The sequence below is a fragment of the Macaca nemestrina genome (genome assembly GCF_043159975.1).
Source record: "Macaca nemestrina isolate mMacNem1 chromosome 4 unlocalized genomic scaffold, mMacNem.hap1 SUPER_4_unloc_1, whole genome shotgun sequence".
NCBI lineage: Eukaryota > Metazoa > Chordata > Mammalia > Primates > Cercopithecidae > Macaca > Macaca nemestrina.
The window spans coordinates 389,865-408,957 of NW_027257554.1; the positions used below are offsets into that span (position 1 = coordinate 389,865).

General features: G+C 53.9%; 2 long non-coding RNA genes and 1 pseudogene across 12 annotated transcripts in view; 2 read left to right on the forward strand and 1 right to left on the reverse strand.

Annotated features, from left to right (window-relative positions):
* Positions 1-7,167, forward strand: part of LOC139361022 (SH3 domain and tetratricopeptide repeat-containing protein 1-like) — a 38,732-nt pseudogene extending 31,565 nt beyond the window's left edge.
* LOC139361026 (uncharacterized) overlaps positions 1-19,093 on the forward strand; it is a 570,651-nt gene that overhangs the window by 357,720 nt on the left and 193,838 nt on the right. The window lies entirely within an intron of this gene.
* LOC139361023 (uncharacterized) lies at positions 5,101-9,177 on the reverse strand. The gene is made up of 4 exons (XR_011618595.1): positions 8,897-9,177; positions 7,154-7,325; positions 6,844-6,975; positions 5,101-6,695 (listed from the first exon to the last, which is right to left on the reverse strand). It is a non-coding gene; the product is annotated as an uncharacterized lncRNA (long non-coding RNA).

Consider the following 19,093-nt stretch of genomic DNA (forward strand, 5'->3'; position numbering starts at 1 on the left):
ATCCATTTATCCATTCATCCATTTATCCATTCGTCCATATATCCATCCATCATCCATCCATCCTTCCATCAACCATCTACTCACCTCCTGTTCATCCTTCCATCCATCCATCATTCATCCATCTATCCATTTATCCATTCATCCATCCATCCTTCCATCATCCATCCATTCATCTGTTCATCCTTCCATCCATCCATCATCCATCCATCCATCCATCATCCATCCATCCATCATCCATCCATCTGTCCATTCATCCATCAGTCCATTCATCCATCCATCATTCATCCATTCTTTTATCCATCCATTCACTCGTCTATCCATCCATTCACCTGTTGTTCCATCCATGTGTCCATTCATCCTTCCATCATCCATCCATTCACCTGTTCATCCTTCCATCCATCCATCATCCATCCACATATCTGTTTATCCATCCATCCATCCATCATCTATCCATGCTTCCATCATCCATCCATGCTTCCATCATCCATCCATCCACCTGTTCATCCTTCCATCCATCCATCATCCATCCACCCATCCATTCATCCATCCTTCCATCATCCATCCTTTCTCCCATCCATCCATTCACCGTTTGTCCATCCATCCATCATTCATCCATCCACCCACCAATCTACCTATTAATCCATCCCTCCATTCATCTATCTGTCCATTTGTTTATCCACACATTCGTCTATCCACCATCTATCCATCCACATGTACATACATCATCTACCCTCCACCCATCCATACATTATCTACCCACCCATACATACATACAGACATACACACAAAATTCCACCCACCCACCCACCCATCCATCCATCCACCCACCCATCCACCCATCCATCCATCCATCCATCCATCCAAGCATTCATCTATCCGCACACCCATCCATCCATCCATGTGTCTACATCTCCTCATCCATTCATCCATCCATCCACTCATTCCTAAACCACTGCTGAGCACCTGTTGTGTGCCTTTTCCCTCCCTCCAACTGGTTCCCTCACATCCTCCCCCAGTGGCCAGCATCTTCTCCCTGAGGGCAGAGGCGTGGCCCCTCAGTGCACAGCACCTGCTGGTATACAGCACATGCTCAAATAATGTGACCACTCAGTTAACACACAGAAGAGCTTGCTCCAAGTGACACGTGGCACATCTCCTTACAAAATGAATCTATCATAGTGGCTGTTTTCAGAGGCTTTTCCAAACACAGTGTGATCTGGAACAAATTGTGAAGCCCACGAGCCTGGTGAAGCTTTCATTATTGAGCACCTGCTGTATATCTCCTTGAGCTGAGGAGAGGGATCAAGAGCTCATGGCCAAGAGAGGACCAGGCCCACCCACAAACACTGCTGATGTGGCAGGGATGTGGCAACGCAGAAAGGTGCCAGGGGCTGGGCTCCCAGCAATCTGGGGGCCACGGAGACTGTTTTGAGTGCAGGGGGAGTGGGCTAGGGCTAGCCTTGTTGGTAGGATTCACAGGTATCGGGCTCCTGGGCTGCAGCTGCTCAGTCACCTCCTGGCACTCAGGTGCATCAGTTCATTTTCCTCATGCCAGTGGTGGGGGCAGCCCTCATGCACAGGGTTTGAAAAATGCTCAGGTGTACCTGTAGTGTGTGAGAGGAAGGAGGCTGGCAAAGGTGCGCGTAGCCACCTCGCTAGGTGTGGGTCTTAAGGGAACTTCTGTCTCCTTTCAGGTGGCACAGAATGTGGACCTGTACACAGGGAACCCCAACCTGGGGCTGGAGCTGTTTGAGGCAGCTGGAGACATCTTCTTCAATGGGGCCTGGGAGCGGGAGGAAGGCATGTCCTTCTACCGGGTGAGCTGGCCTGTGGGCTGATGTGGGTGGGCCTCAGTGGGGCACCTGGAGGCTGAGGTACAGGTGTGGCAGGGTAGAGGTCTCCCACCTGGAGGCAGGGCCACCCATGCACATGATGAGTTTCCAAGTGGTCTCACCGGAATGATATTGACCGTGCCCCTGCCCGGGACAAACGCTCGGGGTCTGGACGTGACAATGGCTGTACCTTTGTACCTGATGACCTCAAGCAACCATGAGTGGGAAGTCCTGTCCCCATCTTCCAGATGAGGAAACTGAGGCTCAGAGAGGCACAGGGACATGTCAAAGGACACACAGCATCAGTGGGAGGCCCAGGTCTGCATGCACCCCGAAGTGGGACGGCTTCTCCCTTCCTCTGAGCTCACGGTGTGGCTCAGCCGTGGGCACAGATAAATGTGGTGTTTTTAGAGCAGAGAGGAGTGCTGGCTCCCCCCAGTCAGACTCCCGGTGCCCAGGTGGGAGAGGCTGGTCTGAGGCTGTCGAGTGTAGCTGGATGGGCCTCAGGTGACTCTTCAGCCCCCAACTTGGGTGTCTGAACTGTGTGTTATCCCAGAGCACAGAGCTGTGTCGAGGTGCAGGGGTAGCTGGGGCGTGGGAAGCTCCAAGTACATGTTTGAGCTCTGAGGAGGGCTGTGGGCAAGGTGGGTGCTGCGGGAAACCTGACCCCACCTGCCTGTGTGGTAGGACCAGGTCCTGCCCCTGGCAGTGACTACGGGCAACCGCGAGGTGGAGCTGCAGCTACAGCTGTGCAACAAGCTGGTGGCACTCCTGGCCGCGCTGGAGAAGCCCCAGGAGGGCTTGGAGTTTGCCTACATGGCCCTAGCACTCAGCATCACTCTGGGTAAGTCCCCTGAGCCCCCACCCTGCAAGGACCCACACTTTGCCAGAGCCCAGCCTCCAGGTCTGCAGGTCAGGAGCTGAAACAGCTGCTGGATTTTCCTGGTCTCCTGTCCAGGCAGGCAGATCGACCCAACTGGCTTCCCCGTCCGGCTGTGGGGCACAGCCCGAGGTCTCTCACGCAGTACAGAGCTCCCTGCCTGACTGAGCTCTGCTTCCTCTGCCTGTTCCTGCTGCTGACCACAAGGGCCGCCCAGTGTGCCCTCTGCCTTCCAGACATGCCAGGCATCTCGTTGGTTCCTGTATGTGTCAGGCTGAGTGGCACATTCCCTTTCTCTTGTGCCCTTCCCACCCTTATCAACCACATGGCTCTCTGGCTGATAAAATCCCAGTTCCCCTTCCAGCAGTCTGCCCCTTAAGGCCAGGTATCCCCTGGTGCTGTGCCAGGGTCGTCTGTCCCCCTCCAGAGACAGGGAACCCTAGGCAGGCCACATGCCCCAGCGCCTTGTGCCCCGTGGCCCAGTACACAGTAGGTGTGCAGCTGACTCCCCAAGGTAGGGGTTCTGATCGTGACACACCCAGGAGGAGTCAGATGTCACGTCGTTGGGTTGCCTGGAGCCGGGGTCCCGGGAGCACCTGGACTGCATGGCTTTTGGGCTCCCCTGGTTAAAACCAGTGAGTAAAGGCAGGTGGCTATGTGTAGGCACAGAGCTGGGCCATCCAAGTCCGACTTTGCCAAAGCCTCACAGTAGACAGGGGCAGGCCTTATTAGTTCTGCTTTGCAGATGGGAAAGTGAGTCTGGGAACCTGGAAGGGAATGGCCAGAGCTGCCCAGGTGACCACAGGTGCCTGGAGGCAAGCCAGGTGTGCTGCCCGGGGTCTGCATACCTGCTCCTGAGGGGCCTGTGCCCTCCCTGCCCCAGGGAGCCGCGTCCTCACACCTGCCCCTTTGGCCTGTACCCCAGGGGACCGGCTGAACGAACGCGTGGACTACCACCGGCTGGCAGCCCTGCACCACCGGCTGGGCCATGGCAAGCTGGCGGAGCACTTCTACCTCAAGGCCCTGTAGCTCTGCAACTTGCCCCTGGAGTTTGACGAGGAGACCCTCTACTACGTGAAGGTGTACCTGGTGCTCGGTGACATCATCTACGACCTGAAGGTGGGTAGGGGGGGCAGGGCTCGGGGTGTTCCCGGCCCCCTTGGAGTGAGATCTCCACCCAGACCCCAGAGGCCTGGGTTCCAGCCTTCCTTAGGAATGGCCCAGTGGCCTCCCTGAAGTTCTGCACCCAGCTGGAGGAGCCGGCAAGCTTAGCAGATACAACCCAGCTCCCAAGATGGCCAGGCCCCACCCTCAGGAACTCAGACTCAGCCAGGGAGGCTGACACATGAGTGTGCAATGGTGGCCTCCGAGTAAAGAAGGGGGATTGTAGTCAGGGGGGCCCTCCTGGAGGAGGTGACACCAAAGCTGAGTCTTGACAGTCAAGTGTCAAGTTGCATTTAACAAAGAAAACAGGGTTGGGAGAAGGACATTTCGGAGGACGGCATCATCCTCACATTGAATCCACGTTGCAAGATCAAATCCTGGCACCTCCTCTAGGAAGCCTGCCCAGGGTGCCAGCCTGCACTGAGCAACTCCTTCCTGGAGTCCCGAGACACCTTGAATCTTCACACCACCCAGGAAGGGTGGGGTGGGACCCCAGTGTCTTACCATTGGGTTCACAGACAGGGAAACCCCAGCTTAGGGCAGGTGCAGTGGGGCGGGGCCCCAGCCAGCCAGGCTGAGGCCTTGCTGGGTCGGGTCTGTCTCGAGGGGAGGTGCTGTGCTCCCTCTGCCCCCAGCCCTGCAGGGGTGGAGAGCTGGGACTGGCAGACTCAGACCTGGGGTGTCTCCACCCCTCTGCCCAGCAGGCACCGCTCCCCCTCAGCATCGCACCGGCGCCGCGTCAGTGCTCCTTATGGGCTGAGGGGCCAGGGCGCTCCAGTCCAGGGGCCGAGATCTTGGCGGCCTTAGAACAACATGAGGAGCTGGGGCAGCCCTAAGACCCCGCCCCGTTTCCCCCACCTCAGGCCTGGGGCTGCCCGGGAGGCCTCTTCCCAGTGCTGGCGACACCTGGTGGTCAGAAGTGGTCCCTGTGGTCTCCCAAGTCCCAGCCAGACAGGGAGGTGCCAGGTGTCAGGCCCAGAGGGACGCTGCTCAGGGGCTCGCCTGGGACCCAGGGGGACGGGCCTCCCAGAAGAGGCCTTTATCTCTCTTGGTCAAGCCTGCCGCCCATTCCGCCTGTCCAGGAGAAAGGAAAGGGCCAAGTACTACCTGAGAGGCCAAAGTCCACGGTTGGGGTCGAGGGGCAGAGGCCTCCTTCACCTACTTCCCATGCACAGCCCTCCTTCCCATGCACAGTCCTCCTTCCCATGTACAGCCCTCCTTTACCTCCTTCCCGTGCACAACCTTCCTTCACCTCCTTCCCGTGCACAACCTTCCTTCACCTCCTTCCCATGCACAGCCCTCTGGGCCTCATCGTGACTATGCTGTCAGCGCAGGCCAGCTTCCCACAGGGAGGCCGCCTTGGAATTCCCCAAGGACGGCTGTCTTTCCAAGGCTACACCCTCCTCCTTGTATAGGAGGCTCTGGACCCAGGGCCCAGAGGAGTGGGAGAAAAAGCCGGGCTGGATGGAGCCTGGAAGGCTGGCAGAGAAGCAGGGGTAAATGGGCATCTTTGCCAATTGCCTCTAAAATGGGGTCCCCTTTAGTCTACACATGAGAGTGAGCCCTGGAATAGGGTGGATTAGGTGTGTCCTGGCTCAGCCTGCCACTCACTAGCTGCTTCACACACTACAGGCACATGGAAATGCACACACACACAGGCACACGCACACACAGGCATGCACACAGGCACAGAAACATGCACAAGCACATGCACAGGCACACGCAGAGACATATGCTTTGGCTGGCTCCTTCCTGTTTAGTTGGGAAGCCCCCACCCCTTCAGGAAGCCTTTGCCTTCCACCCCCGGCTGAGTCTGGGGCCTCCTGGGCTTCCCTCTGCCACAGCCCGGGCCACCCTGTGTGGTCAGTGTTCACTCAAAGGTCCCTCAGACTGGGAGCAAGGACGTTAGGCTCAGCCACGCACCCAACACAGAGTCCAGTGTTCGGCTGGGCTGGGGGCCATTGGATGAGCAGTGGCGGTGACTCGGGGCCTTCTCACGCCCCTGCTCTGTGTGTGGGGTGGGGCAGTGAGGGAATGGACTGCTGCATCTTGGACTTTCTCATTGGCCCTGGGAGCCATCTTGAGATGGTAAAGAGGAACAGGCCAGGCATGGGTCTTAGAGAGGTCCCTTGGGTGACCCCCATGTGGAGGAGGTGCCTGGGGAGAAGCCGGGTGGGGGATGGGAGGGTCAAGGAGGAGGTCTGGGAGACGGCATCCCAACCCAGGGATGGTGAGTTTGAGCCAAAGATGCATTGAAAACAGGAGTGGATGTCTGGGGAGTCACACTCCATCAATATTTCAGGGAACATTGCCAGAGAGGACACCTGTGAGATGGTTTTGTACCTGGCCTGTCCCGTGGAGGGCCTGGAAATGGTCAGCATGGACAGGGGCCAGAGGGGAGCCTGGGTCACTCAACGCTGTGCCCCTGCTGTGGCTTGGAGCCACGGGTCCTGCATGGAACTCTCAGAGCAGGCAGGATCTGCCCTGACCTCAGCCCATGGGGAAAGCAGCCACTGCCTGCAGAGAGGGTGGCACTGGGGCAGGAGGCGTGGGGTGAGTGGGGCATAGGGACAGTCAGGAAGGCTTCCAGGGGTGTCAGGGTCATCCCCACCTGCAGCTGAGACCACAGCAGTGTCACAGGCTTCGGGGCTCATGGGGTGAGCCAGCATTGGCTGGACATGTGGAATGACCTGGAGACAGGAACGGCCTCTGGGAAGACGGGCTCCGAGTCCCCCTTTTGCTGAGCATGGCCTGTCCCTTTCAGGACCCCTTTTGATGCAGCCGGGTACTACCAGCTGGCACTGGCAGCTGCCGTGGACCTGGGCAACAAGAAGGCACGGCTGAAGATCTACACGTGGCCGGCCACCATCTCCCACAACTTCCTCCTGGACCGCGAGAAGTCGATCCTCTTCTACCAGAAGGCCAGGACCTTCGCCACAGAACTCAACGTCCGCAGGGTCAACCTACCTCCTCTGCCACTCTGCGGGTGGGCCCCCTGGTTGACCCCAGCCACCCTCGCTGAGGACAGCATCCGAGGGAATGGGTTTTGTGCAAGGAGGATGGTCTCCTGCCTCTCCTGGTGTCTCCGTGGCTCATTTTCTGGGAAATGGAGGCATGAAAACAGGGTTCAAATAGCAATAAATGGTTTTTTTTGCAATAACATACCAAAGTCCCCAGGGCATCCTTCCCTGTGTGCTTCCTGGGCTGTGTCTAGGGGCCAGCTCCTTCCCTGGTGGCAGCCCTCTTGGGGATGAGAAGGACTGTGAGTCCAACAGACCTGGGCCAGGTCACCATGAGCCTAGGTTTCCTCGGCGGCCAGAGGGGAGATGGTGGTGGAACTCTGGGCAGCTTCCTGCTCTCCCTGCTCAGAGCTTTTGCTGTAGGTCTCGTGCCGCCGTTGCCTTTAACCTTCAGGCCACTGTGCCCGGATGTGGGGGATGCTAGTGTCCCTGTTCGCCATTGGAGAAATAGAGGCACAGAGAGGTTAGGTGTCTGGCTGACCGTCACACAGCAGGTAGGGGCGGAGACGCAGAGCCCAGTACACTGACCACCACACCACCCTGTCAGCCTGCAGCCAGGAAGGTGTCCCCCATTAGGACCCAAGGTCAGCTCCTGGACCTCTCTTGTGGTGTCAGGAGAGCCACAGGCCAGTGAGGGTGGCGACGGGCATCCCTCAGTCAATGTCCTCTGCTCCCAGACTTGGTTGGGCCAAGCCTGGCTAGTCCCACCTCTGGCCACTGGTCAGCCCTGCGGGAAGTGAGATGCAGGGATCTCCACCTGTGTAGACGCTGTTACCCAGTATTGAAAGCCTTATCTGGGCTGACCACAGCTATCCCCACATGCCCCTCCCCTTCCGGCCCCCGGCCCTCATCCCAGTCCCAGGAATCCCAGGTTTTCCTGCTTGGAATCTCTGGGCCCCAGGGAACACAGCTCACACGGTCTCTTTGCCAGTTTACGGCAAGGAAACCGAGGTTCAGAGACTGTGGGTGTCCCACGTGATTCTCACGTACACTGCACTCTCCCAGGCCCCTCTTTTAAACACTTTAAATGAGGTGACTTTCACATCACATGCAATTAACTATTTCAACGCGATTAATGTGGTGGCATTTCTGTATTCACAGTCCTGTGCAACCACTCATGCCATCTAGTTTCAAAATGTGTTCATCTCCCCAGAAGAAACCTCCCATCCTCACTAAGCAGTTACCCCTCCTTGGTATCCCCAAGCCCCTCGTTTAATGGAAGGGGAAACTGAGGCCCGCAGAGAGACTTGCCAGTGGATGGAGCTCTGATAATAAGGAATCAGGCACCCATCTGCTGGTTCAATCCTGGGTTGGTTTTCCACCCAGCAGAGGTGACAGAGCCAGGAGGTTCTGGGACCCCATGCTTGCAGCCAGAGCCCTACCCTGAGCCCCCCCCACCAGGGAGCAGCAGAGAGCTTTCCAGAACCAGCCGCGAGGCTGGCAGGAAGCAGCGCGTCAGAACTGCTGACAAACCTCACGTGGACTCCAGATCCCTGTCTCTGGGGGTTGGGCTTGGGAATTGGAGAGGAGGCCGCATGATTGGAAACGAAGACAGCACGGCCTGGCTGGAGCAGCCGGAAGCGCCGTCACGTTGCCTGAGGACAGACTTCGTGCCCGCTGGGTTGGACCTGCAGCCATTCTTCTCGGGGTGGGGCCCCTAGGTCAGGGTTGCTCTTGGTCCCCGACCTGCCTCAGAGTCCGGGGGGCTTTGGAACTGTGCCTCCCCATCTCCACCCACCCTGGCTGGTGCCATGAGGGGCCTGTATCCTGGGATCCTGTTCCTCTTGGTCAGCAGAGACTGGGGGACCAGAGGAGATGACGGGTCTTCAAGCCCCACATTCAAACCCCAGCCCACCACTGACAGTCTGGGGGTTCGGGATGAGGGAGTTGATGTCTCTGAGCCCCAGTTTTGCCATCACTAAAATGAGGCCGACATACTGGGGCAGAGTGCCAGCCCCCGGGCTAACAGAGGCCTGTTTCCTACTGACAATCCCTCTTACCCCTAGGAACAGCTCCAACAACCACACACTAGAGAACACTCAACCCAGGCCAACTTGTCAGAGGCACGAGAACCAGAGCGACTCCATCTTGAATGGGGGCTGGGTAAAGGGAGGCTGAGACCTGCTGGGCCGCATTCCCAGGAGGCTAGGCATTCTTAGTCACAGGATGAGATAGGAGGTCCCCACAAGATACAGGTCATAAAGACCTTGCTGATAAAGCAAGTTGCAGTAAAGTCGGCCAAAGCCCACCAAACCCAAGATGGCCACGAGAGTGACCTCTGATTGTCCTCACAGCTCATTATGTGCTAATTATAATGCATTAGCTGTTACAAGACACTCCGACCAGCGCCGCGACAGTTTACAGATGCCATGGCAACATCTGGAGGTTGCCCTACATGGTCTTAGAAGGGAGGGCAGAAACTCTCAGTTCCGGGAATTGCCCACCCCTTTCCTGGAACACTCATGAATAGTCCAACCCTTGTTTAGCGTATGATCAAGAAATAACCATGAAAATGGGCAACCAGCAGCCTTTGGCACCACTTTGCCTATGGAGCAGCCATTCTTTTTTTTCTTTTTTTTCTTTTTTTTTTTTTTTTCTTTTTTGAGATGGAGTCTCGCTCTGTTGGCCGAACTGGAATGCAGTGGCGTGATCTTGGCTCACTACAACCTCTACCTCTTGGGTTCAAGCGATTCTCTTGCCTCAGCCTTCCTAGTAGCTGGGATTACAGGCACCTGCCACCACGCCCAGTTAATGTTTTGTATTTTAGTGGCGACAGGGTTTTGCCATGTTGGACCAGGCTGGTCTCGAACTTCTCACCTCAGGTGACCCACCTGCCTCGGCATCCCAAAGTTATAGGATTACAGGAGTGAGCCATTGCGCCCGGCCAGAGTAGCCATTCTTTTATTCCTTTCCTTTCCTAATAAACTTGATTTCACTTTATGGACTCGCCCCGAATTCTTTCTTCTGTGAGATCCAAGAAACCTCTCTTGGGGTCTGGATCGGAACCGCTTTCCAGTAACAAACTTGCTTAACCTCTCAGACCCTTTTTCTCTTCATCTGTAACCAAAGACAAAGACTCCCCCGAGGTTCCAAAAGTGTGGAGAGAACGCCTGGGAAACGAGGGGCACAGAGTTGGTGTGCAGAACCAATATCACAAAGTGAGTGTCAAGCCACTGTCATACTGGAAGTAATATCATGCTCTCCCTCACAAGTTATGAGGAACAATATCACAGGGAGGTGTGTACCTTCTCTGGTAGTGGGACTAGTATCATCATCTCTTCCTTTAGATGACAGGAACGATGTCACAGGGTGGGTGTACACCCCGTGTGTTTTTGGAAGCAATGTCATTCTCTCTTCTTCTAGGTTTTACGATTCACATCACAGGCGGGGTGTACACCCCTTATTATATTGGATGGCGTCTCATCCTCTTTCAACCTGTATCTTTAGAACAATATCCCATAGGGGTTGTATATCTTTTCAATATTGATAGTAATACCATCTTCTCCTTTCCTGGATATCAGAAACAATATCACAGGAGGTGTGTACACCACTTGCAATGTTGGTAGTAATATCACCTCTCTCCTGTGGTTATTAAGGACAAAATCCCAGGGCGGCTGTACGGTTCCTACTTTATTGGGAGTAATATCATCCATTCACCCCCTGGATATCAGGAACCATATCACAGAAGAGTTGTCCACCCCCTTCGATATTGTCAGCCATGTCATCTTCTTCCCGCCAGGATATTAGGAACGATACCCGAGGTTTGGGGGCGGTTTACACCCACTGCGATATCGAAAGTAAAATCAGCCTCTTTCCCACTGGATATTAGGAACGATATCACGGGTGTGTGTGCACCTTCTGGGATATTGGGAGTACTCTCAGCCTCCACCCTTCTGCATATCAGGAACAACACAAAGGGGGCAGGGTGGTTACATCCCCTGTGATATTGAGAGCAATACTCTTCTCTTTCCCCTATACATTAGGAACTACATCACAGGGGTCTGTACACCTTCAGCGATATTGGGATTCCTGTTATCCTCTCCCCCATTGAATGTCGAAAACGATATCACAGAAGGGTGTACACCCCCTGCAATATGGCCAGTAACATCATCGTCTCTACCTTTGGATACTAGGAACAACATCACAGAGGGTGTGTACACTCCCCTGCAATATTGGGCATAATGTTATCCTCCCTTCCCCTGAATATTAGAAACGATATCCCTGGTGGAGGGAGGTGGAGTACATTAAGAACAACATCACTGGGTGGCTGTACTCCCCCTGCGATATTGTGCGTAGTATCATCCTCTCTTGCCTAGGATATTAAGAACAATATCAAAGGAGGGGGGTACAGCCACAGTCCCTGCGTTATTGGGAGTAATAGCGTCTTCTTCCACTCTAGATATAAGCAACAATATCCCTGGGTTTGTGTACATCCCTTGCGATATAGGGCATATTGTCATTGTCACCCAATGTGGATATTGGGTGCAGTGTCTCAGCGGGGTTTACACCTTCTTCGATATTGGGAGTAATATCATCCTCTCCCCTCAGGATCGTAGGCTAAATGTCGAAGGGGTTTTACAACTCGTACGATATGGGCAGTAATAGCATCCTATCCCCACCTGGATGTTAGGAACTATATCACAGGGGACTGTACACTTCTTGGCATATTGGGAATCTTATCATCCTCTCCCATTTTAGATATTATGAAAAATATTAGAAACGAGGTGTACACCCGCTGAGATATTGAGAGTAATATTATGCTCTCCTCTTCGGGATATTAGGAACAATATTGCAGGAGGTGTGTACAACCCCTGTGATATTGGGAGTAATATCATTCTCTCTCTTTGAATATAAGAAACCATATCACAGGAGGATGTACCCCACCCCCGGTGATACTGGGAGTCATATGATGTTATTCGGAACAATAGCACAGTGGGTGTGTAAAATCCCTGCAATATTGCCACTAGTATTATCTTCTCCATCCCAGGATATAAGGAACAATGTCACAAGGGGATGTACACCCCTGTGATATTGGGGATAATATCTTCCTCTCCCCGGCTGGCTATTAGTAATATCTTCCTCTCTCCGGCTGGATGTGAGGGAAAATATCACAGTGGAGGTCGACGCCCTTTGTGATATTGGGAGTAATATTATCCTCTCGCAGGTTGGATAGAGGGAACAAGATGACCGAAAGGATGAATACACGCTGCGGTACTTTCATTCACGTCAGCCGCTACCCCCTGGTTATTAGGAATAACATCATAGAGGAGTGAACACTTTCTTCGATATTGGGAGTAATATCAACTTCTCAACGCCGGATATCAGGAACAAGCCTATTAATTGTTAATATTAATAAATACAATAAAAATTGATACTAATCATCAACATTACTAATGACAATAAAGATACTAAATATTATTCATTCAAAATGTTAACGATTAGTATTAATAATTAATAATCATAACACTATTAATAATAAAATAGTGGTATCAATAACTAATGTTACTTAAGTCAATACAAAGTGATACTGGCAAAAACACAATAATTAATATAAAAAATTAATATTAATAAATGACATAATTATTAAAAATTAATTTTGGCATCCATCATCATCTATTTAAATTAATTATCAATATTAATGAGAAAATATTAATTGATAATATTATTGATAATTATTATAATTGATTCTTAATATTTAATAAATAATTCTATCATTGTTCCCTGAGCAATATTCTGAAGATACACACACGTCTGTGAAAGAGTTAATCATTTCCAGAGAGAGAAACGATACTACTCACAATATCGAAAACAGGATGTGAGTCCACAATGTGAGTCCACAATGGCTCCCTCCCAATAGCCAAGGGGGGGAGAGGGGGTGGCTCTTGGTCCCCACCTCGCGGGGGGTGGCTCACCCCCCTGCGAGGTGGCTCCCAATAGCCAAGGGGGGGAGAGGGGGTGGCTCTTGGTCCCCACCTCGCGGGGGGTGGCTCACCCCCCTGCGAGGTGGCTCCCAATAGCCAAGGGGGGGAGAGGGGGTGGCTCTTGGTCCCCACCTCGCGGGGGGTGGCTCACCCCCCTGCGAGGTGGCTCCCAATAGCCAAGGGGGGGAGAGGGGGTGGCTCTTGGTCCCCACCTCGCGGGGGGTGGCTCACCCCCCTGCGAGGTGGCTCCCAATAGCCAAGGGGGGGAGAGGGGGTGGCTCTTGGTCCCCACCTCGCGGGGGGTGGCTCACCCCCCTGCGAGGTGGCTCCCAATAGCCAAGGGGGGGAGAGGGGGTGGCTCTTGGTCCCCACCTCGCGGGGGGTGGCTCACCCCCCTGCGAGGTGGCTCCCAATAGCCAAGGGGGGGAGAGGGGGTGGCTCTTGGTCCCCACCTCGCGGGGGGTGGCTCACCCCCCTGCGAGGTGGCTCCCAATAGCCAAGGGGGGGAGAGGGGGTGGCTCTTGGTCCCCACCTCGCGGGGGGTGGCTCACCCCCCTGCGAGGTGGCTCCCAATAGCCAAGGGGGGGAGAGGGGGTGGCTCTTGGTCCCCACCTCGCGGGGGGTGGCTCACCCCCCTGCGAGGTGGCTCCCAATAGCCAAGGGGGGGAGAGGGGGTGGCTCTTGGTCCCCACCTCGCGGGGGGTGGCTCACCCCCCTGCGAGGTGGCTCCCAATAGCCAAGGGGGGGAGAGGGGGTGGCTCTTGGTCCCCACCTCGCGGGGGGTGGCTCACCCCCCTGCGAGGTGGCTCCCAATAGCCAAGGGGGGGAGAGGGGGTGGCTCTTGGTCCCCACCTCGCGGGGGGTGGCTCACCCCCCTGCGAGGTGGCTCCCAATAGCCAAGGGGGGGAGAGGGGGTGGCTCTTGGTCCCCACCTCGCGGGGGGTGGCTCACCCCCCTGCGAGGTGGCTCCCAATAGCCAAGGGGGGGAGAGGGGGTGGCTCTTGGTCCCCACCTCGCGGGGGGTGGCTCACCCCCCTGCGAGGTGGCTCCCAATAGCCAAGGGGGGGAGAGGGGGTGGCTCTTGGTCCCCACCTCGCGGGGGGTGGCTCACCCCCCTGCGAGGTGGCTCCCAATAGCCAAGGGGGGGAGAGGGGGTGGCTCTTGGTCCCCACCTCGCGGGGGGTGGCTCACCCCCCTGCGAGGTGGCTCCCAATAGCCAAGGGGGGGAGAGGGGGTGGCTCTTGGTCCCCACCTCGCGGGGGGTGGCTCACCCCCCTGCGAGGTGGCTCCCAATAGCCAAGGGGGGGAGAGGGGGTGGCTCTTGGTCCCCACCTCGCGGGGGGTGGCTCACCCCCCTGCGAGGTGGCTCCCAATAGCCAAGGGGGGGAGAGGGGGTGGCTCTTGGTCCCCACCTCGCGGGGGGTGGCTCACCCCCCTGCGAGGTGGCTCCCAATAGCCAAGGGGGGGAGAGGGGGTGGCTCTTGGTCCCCACCTCGCGGGGGGTGGCTCACCCCCCTGCGAGGTGGCTCCCAATAGCCAAGGGGGGGAGAGGGGGTGGCTCTTGGTCCCCACCTCGCGGGGGGTGGCTCACCCCCCTGCGAGGTGGCTCCCAATAGCCAAGGGGGGGACAGGGGGTGGCTCTTGGTCCCCACCTCGCGGGGGGTGGCTCACCCCCCTGCGAGGTGGCTCCCAATAGCCAAGGGGGGGACAGGGGGTGGCTCTTGGTCCCCACCTCGCGGGGGGTGGCTCACCCCCCTGCGAGGTGGCTCCCAATAGCCAAGGGGGGGACAGGGGGTGGCTCTTGGTCCCCACCTCGCGGGGGGTGGCTCACCCCCCTGCGAGGTGGCTCCCAATAGCCAAGGGGGGGACAGGGGGTGGCTCTTGGTCCCCACCTCGCGGGGGGTGGCTCACCCCCCTGCGAGGTGGCTCCCAATAGCCAAGGGGGGGACAGGGGGTGGCTCTTGGTCCCCACCTCGCGGGGGGTGGCTCACCCCCCTGCGAGGTGGCTCCCAATAGCCAAGGGGGGGACAGGGGGTGGCTCTTGGTCCCCACCTCGCGGGGGGTGGCTCACCCCCCTGCGAGGTGGCTCCCAATAGCCAAGGGGGGGACAGGGGGTGGCTCTTGGTCCCCACCTCGCGGGGGGTGGCTCACCCCCCTGCGAGGTGGCTCCCAATAGCCAAGGGGGGGAGAGGGGGTGGCTCTTGGTCCCCACCTCGCGGGGGGTGGCTCACCCCCCTGCGAGGTGGCTCCCAATAGCCAAGGGGGGGAGAGGGGGTGGCTCTTGGTCCCCACCTCGCGGGGGGTGGCTCACCCCCCTGCGAGGTGGCTCCCAATAGCCAAGGGGGGGAGAGGGGGTGGCTCTTGGTCCCCACCTCGCGGGGGGTGGCTCACCCCCCTGCGAGGTGGCTCCCAATAGCCAAGGGGGGGAGAGGGGGTGGCTCTTGGTCCCCACCTCGCGGGGGGTGGCTCACCCCCCTGCCATATTGGGAGTAATGTCAGCCTCTCCTATCCATGGATATTAGGAACACTATCCCAGGCTAGGTGTTCGCCTCCTGCTCTGTGAGGAGTCATATCATTCTCTTCCTTCCAGGATATTAATAACAATATCACAGGCCTGGCGAACACTGCTTGCCCTACTGTGATTATTATCATACTCTCCCCCTCCGGATACTAGTAACCATATCACAGAAGACCTGTACTCTCCCTGGGATATTGGGAGTAATATCATATGCTTCTCCCGTGAATATTAGGAGCAATTTCACCAGGTGGCTGTCCATTCGTTGTTATGTGGGGTGTCATGTCCTACTCTTTCACCGTACATATTAGGATTAATGTCACCAAGTGAGTGTACACCTATTGCGTTATTAAAACTAATATCATGATCTCCGTCCCTGGATATTAGGTACGACATCACAGGTAGGTGTATACTCCTTGTGGTATTAGGAGTAATAATATGATTAATTATTAAACGTAAGTGATTGATTTTAATAATTATCAATGACACTATTAATTAGTAAGATACCTTTATTAATTTTGGATAACTCTTTTACATATGTGATTATGCACCCTTAAAATTAATTATAATATTAATGTCATTTAACAATATTATTAGTTCTTAATATGAATCTTTATTTTATTACCAACATCTCTTAGTAATGATTAAAGTAACATTAATTGTTGAAATCATTATTTCATTATTAATAATGATATTACTATTATTAATATTAATCGTTAACATTTTTAACCAGTATTAATTTTTACTATCTTTATTATGATTATTAATATCGATGATTATTATTAATTTTTATATTTATTAATATTAATAATTAATAGACTTGTTCCTGATATCCGGCGGGGAGAAGATGATATTACTCCCAACATCGAGGAAAGTGTACACCCCTCTATGATGTTATTCCTAATAGCCAGGGGGTATAAGATAACATTATTGAAACTATCGTAGTGGGTTTCTGTCCTCTCGGTGGTCTTGTTTCTTATTTCCTGGGTGGGAGAGGATGATATGACTCCCTATATGGCAATGGGTGTAGACCTCCCCTGTTATATTGTCCCTAACATCCAAAGGTAGAGAGGATGATACTTCTTCTGATTTCACAGTGGGTGTACACCACCCCTGTGATATGATTCCTAATATCCAGTGGGCGAGAGGAATAGTCTCAATATTGCAGGAGGTGTACACTGCCGAGTGATATTGTTCCTAATATTCAGGGATGGAGAAGATATCACCCCCTATAGAGCAGGGGGTGTTCACTCCTTCTGTGACATTGTTCCTAATAGCCAGCTGGGGAGAGGAAGACATTACTCCCAATATTTTAGTGGGTATACACTGCCTTGTGATATTGTTTCCTATATCCTGGGAGGGGGACGATGATGCCAGTGGCAATATCGCAGGGGGTGTACACACCCACTGTGATATTGTTCTGAATATCCAGAGGGAAAGAAAATGATATGACTCCCCATATCACAGGGGGTGTACATCCTCCTGTGATATTGTTTCTTATATTCAGGGGGAGATGATGATATGACTCCCAATATCGCAGGGGTTGTACACACCTCCTGTGATATTGTTCCTAATGTCCCAAAGGGGAGAGCATAATATTTCTCTCAATATCGTAGGGGGTGTACACCTACTTTGTAATATTGTTCTTAATATCCACGATGGGAGAGGATGATATGACTCCCAATATCACAAGAAGTGTACAGCCACCTGTGATATAGTTCCTAACATCTGGGTGGGGAGAGGATGATATTACTGCCCATACCGCTCGAGTTGTAAAACCACTTCGATATTTTGCCTATAATCCTGAGGGGAGAGGATAATATTGCTCCCAATATCGAAGAAGGCATACACCCCCCTGTGACACTATGCCTAATATCCACTTTGGGAGACGATGATACTATGCCAAATATCGCAGGGGATGTACACCCACAGTGGGATATTGTTCCTTATATAGAGAATGGGAGAAAATGCTATTGCTCCCAATAGCGCAGGGACTGTGGCTGTACACCCCTCCTGTGATACTGTTCTTAATATGCTAGGGAAGAGAGGATGATACTACACCCAATATTGCAGGGGAAGTACACCCACCCAGTGATATTGTTCTTAATGTACTCCACCTCCCACCACCAGGGATATGGTTCCTAATATCCAGGGGAAGAGAGGATAACATTATGCCCAATATCGTGGGGCAGTGTCACACCCTCTGTGATGTTGTTCCTAGTATCCAAAGGTAGAGACGATGATATTACTGGCCATATTGCAGGGGGTGTACACCTTTCTGTGATATCGTTTTGGACATTCAGTGGGGGAGAGGATAACATGAATCCCAATATCGCTGAAGGTGTACAGACCCCTGTGATGTAGTTCCTAATAGACAGGGGAAAGAGAGGAATATTGCTCTCAATATCGCAGGGGGTGTAACCACCCTGCCCCCTGTATATTGTTCCTGATATGCAGCGGAGTGGAGGCTGACAGTACTCTCAATATCCCAGAAGGTGCACACGCACCTGTGATATAGTTCCTAATATCCAGTGGGAAAGAGGCTGATTTTACTTTCGATATCGCAGTGGGTGTACACCACCCCCAACCCCGGGGTATCGTTCCTAATATCCAGGCGGGAAGAAGATGACATGGCTGATAATATCGAAGGGGGTGGACACCTCTTCCGTGATATGGTTCCTCTTATCCAGGGGGTGAATGGATGATATTACTCCCAATAAAGTGGGAACCGTACAGCCACCCTGGGATTTTGTCTTTAATAACCACAGGGGAGAGGTGATATTACTACCAACATTGCAAGGGGTGTACACACCTCCTGTGATATTCTTTCTTACATCCAGGAAAGGAGAAGATGGTATTACTACCAATATTGAAGGGATGGACAGTCCCCAAGGGATATTGTTCTAAAGATACAAGTTGAAGGACGATGAGATTCCATCCAATATAACAAGGGGTGTACACCCCGCCTGTGATATGAATTGTAAAACCTAGAAGAAGAGAGAATGACATTGCTTCCAAAAACACACAGGGTTAACACCCACCCTGTGATATTGTTCCTGTCATCCAAAGGAAGAGATGATGATACTACTCCCACTACCGGAAAGGTACACACCCCCTTGTGATATTGTTCCTCATAAGTTGTGGGGGAGAGCATGATATTACTTCCAGTATGACAGTGGCTTGACACCCAGTCTGTGATATTGCTCCTAATTTCCAGTAGGTAAAGTACGATGTTCCTGCCAAGAGAGTAGTGGATGTACAGCTGCCCTGTGATATGTCTCTGAATATTCAGGGAAACAAAGGAGGACATTACCCCAAATCTCCCAAAAAGTGTACACCCGTTGTGTGGTATGGTTGCTAATATCCAGAGATGCAGAGGATGGTATTTGTTCTCCTGTCGCAGGCTGTGTACACACAACCTGTGAAATTGTTCCTAATATCCTGAACAAAAGAGATGCTAATAATGGACACACATTGCAGGGGGGAGTAATTGGCTATTACGATCCACATCGCAGGGGGTGAGGCACTCCCCACGATATGGGGAGTAATAACAACCCCCTCTCCCCACTGGCTGTTACGATCCACGTCGCAGGGCACTTCAGGACACCTGCCCTGCCCCAACATTAACCGAGACAGTGGGTGTCATGGGACCACCTCAGGGTGGGTGGCAGCTCAGCTCAAAGGTATCCCTGCTGCCAAAGACCAACTGCTCCTGCTAGTTTGAATCTGGCCACAGGGTCTCTGTTGGTGAGACAGGTGAC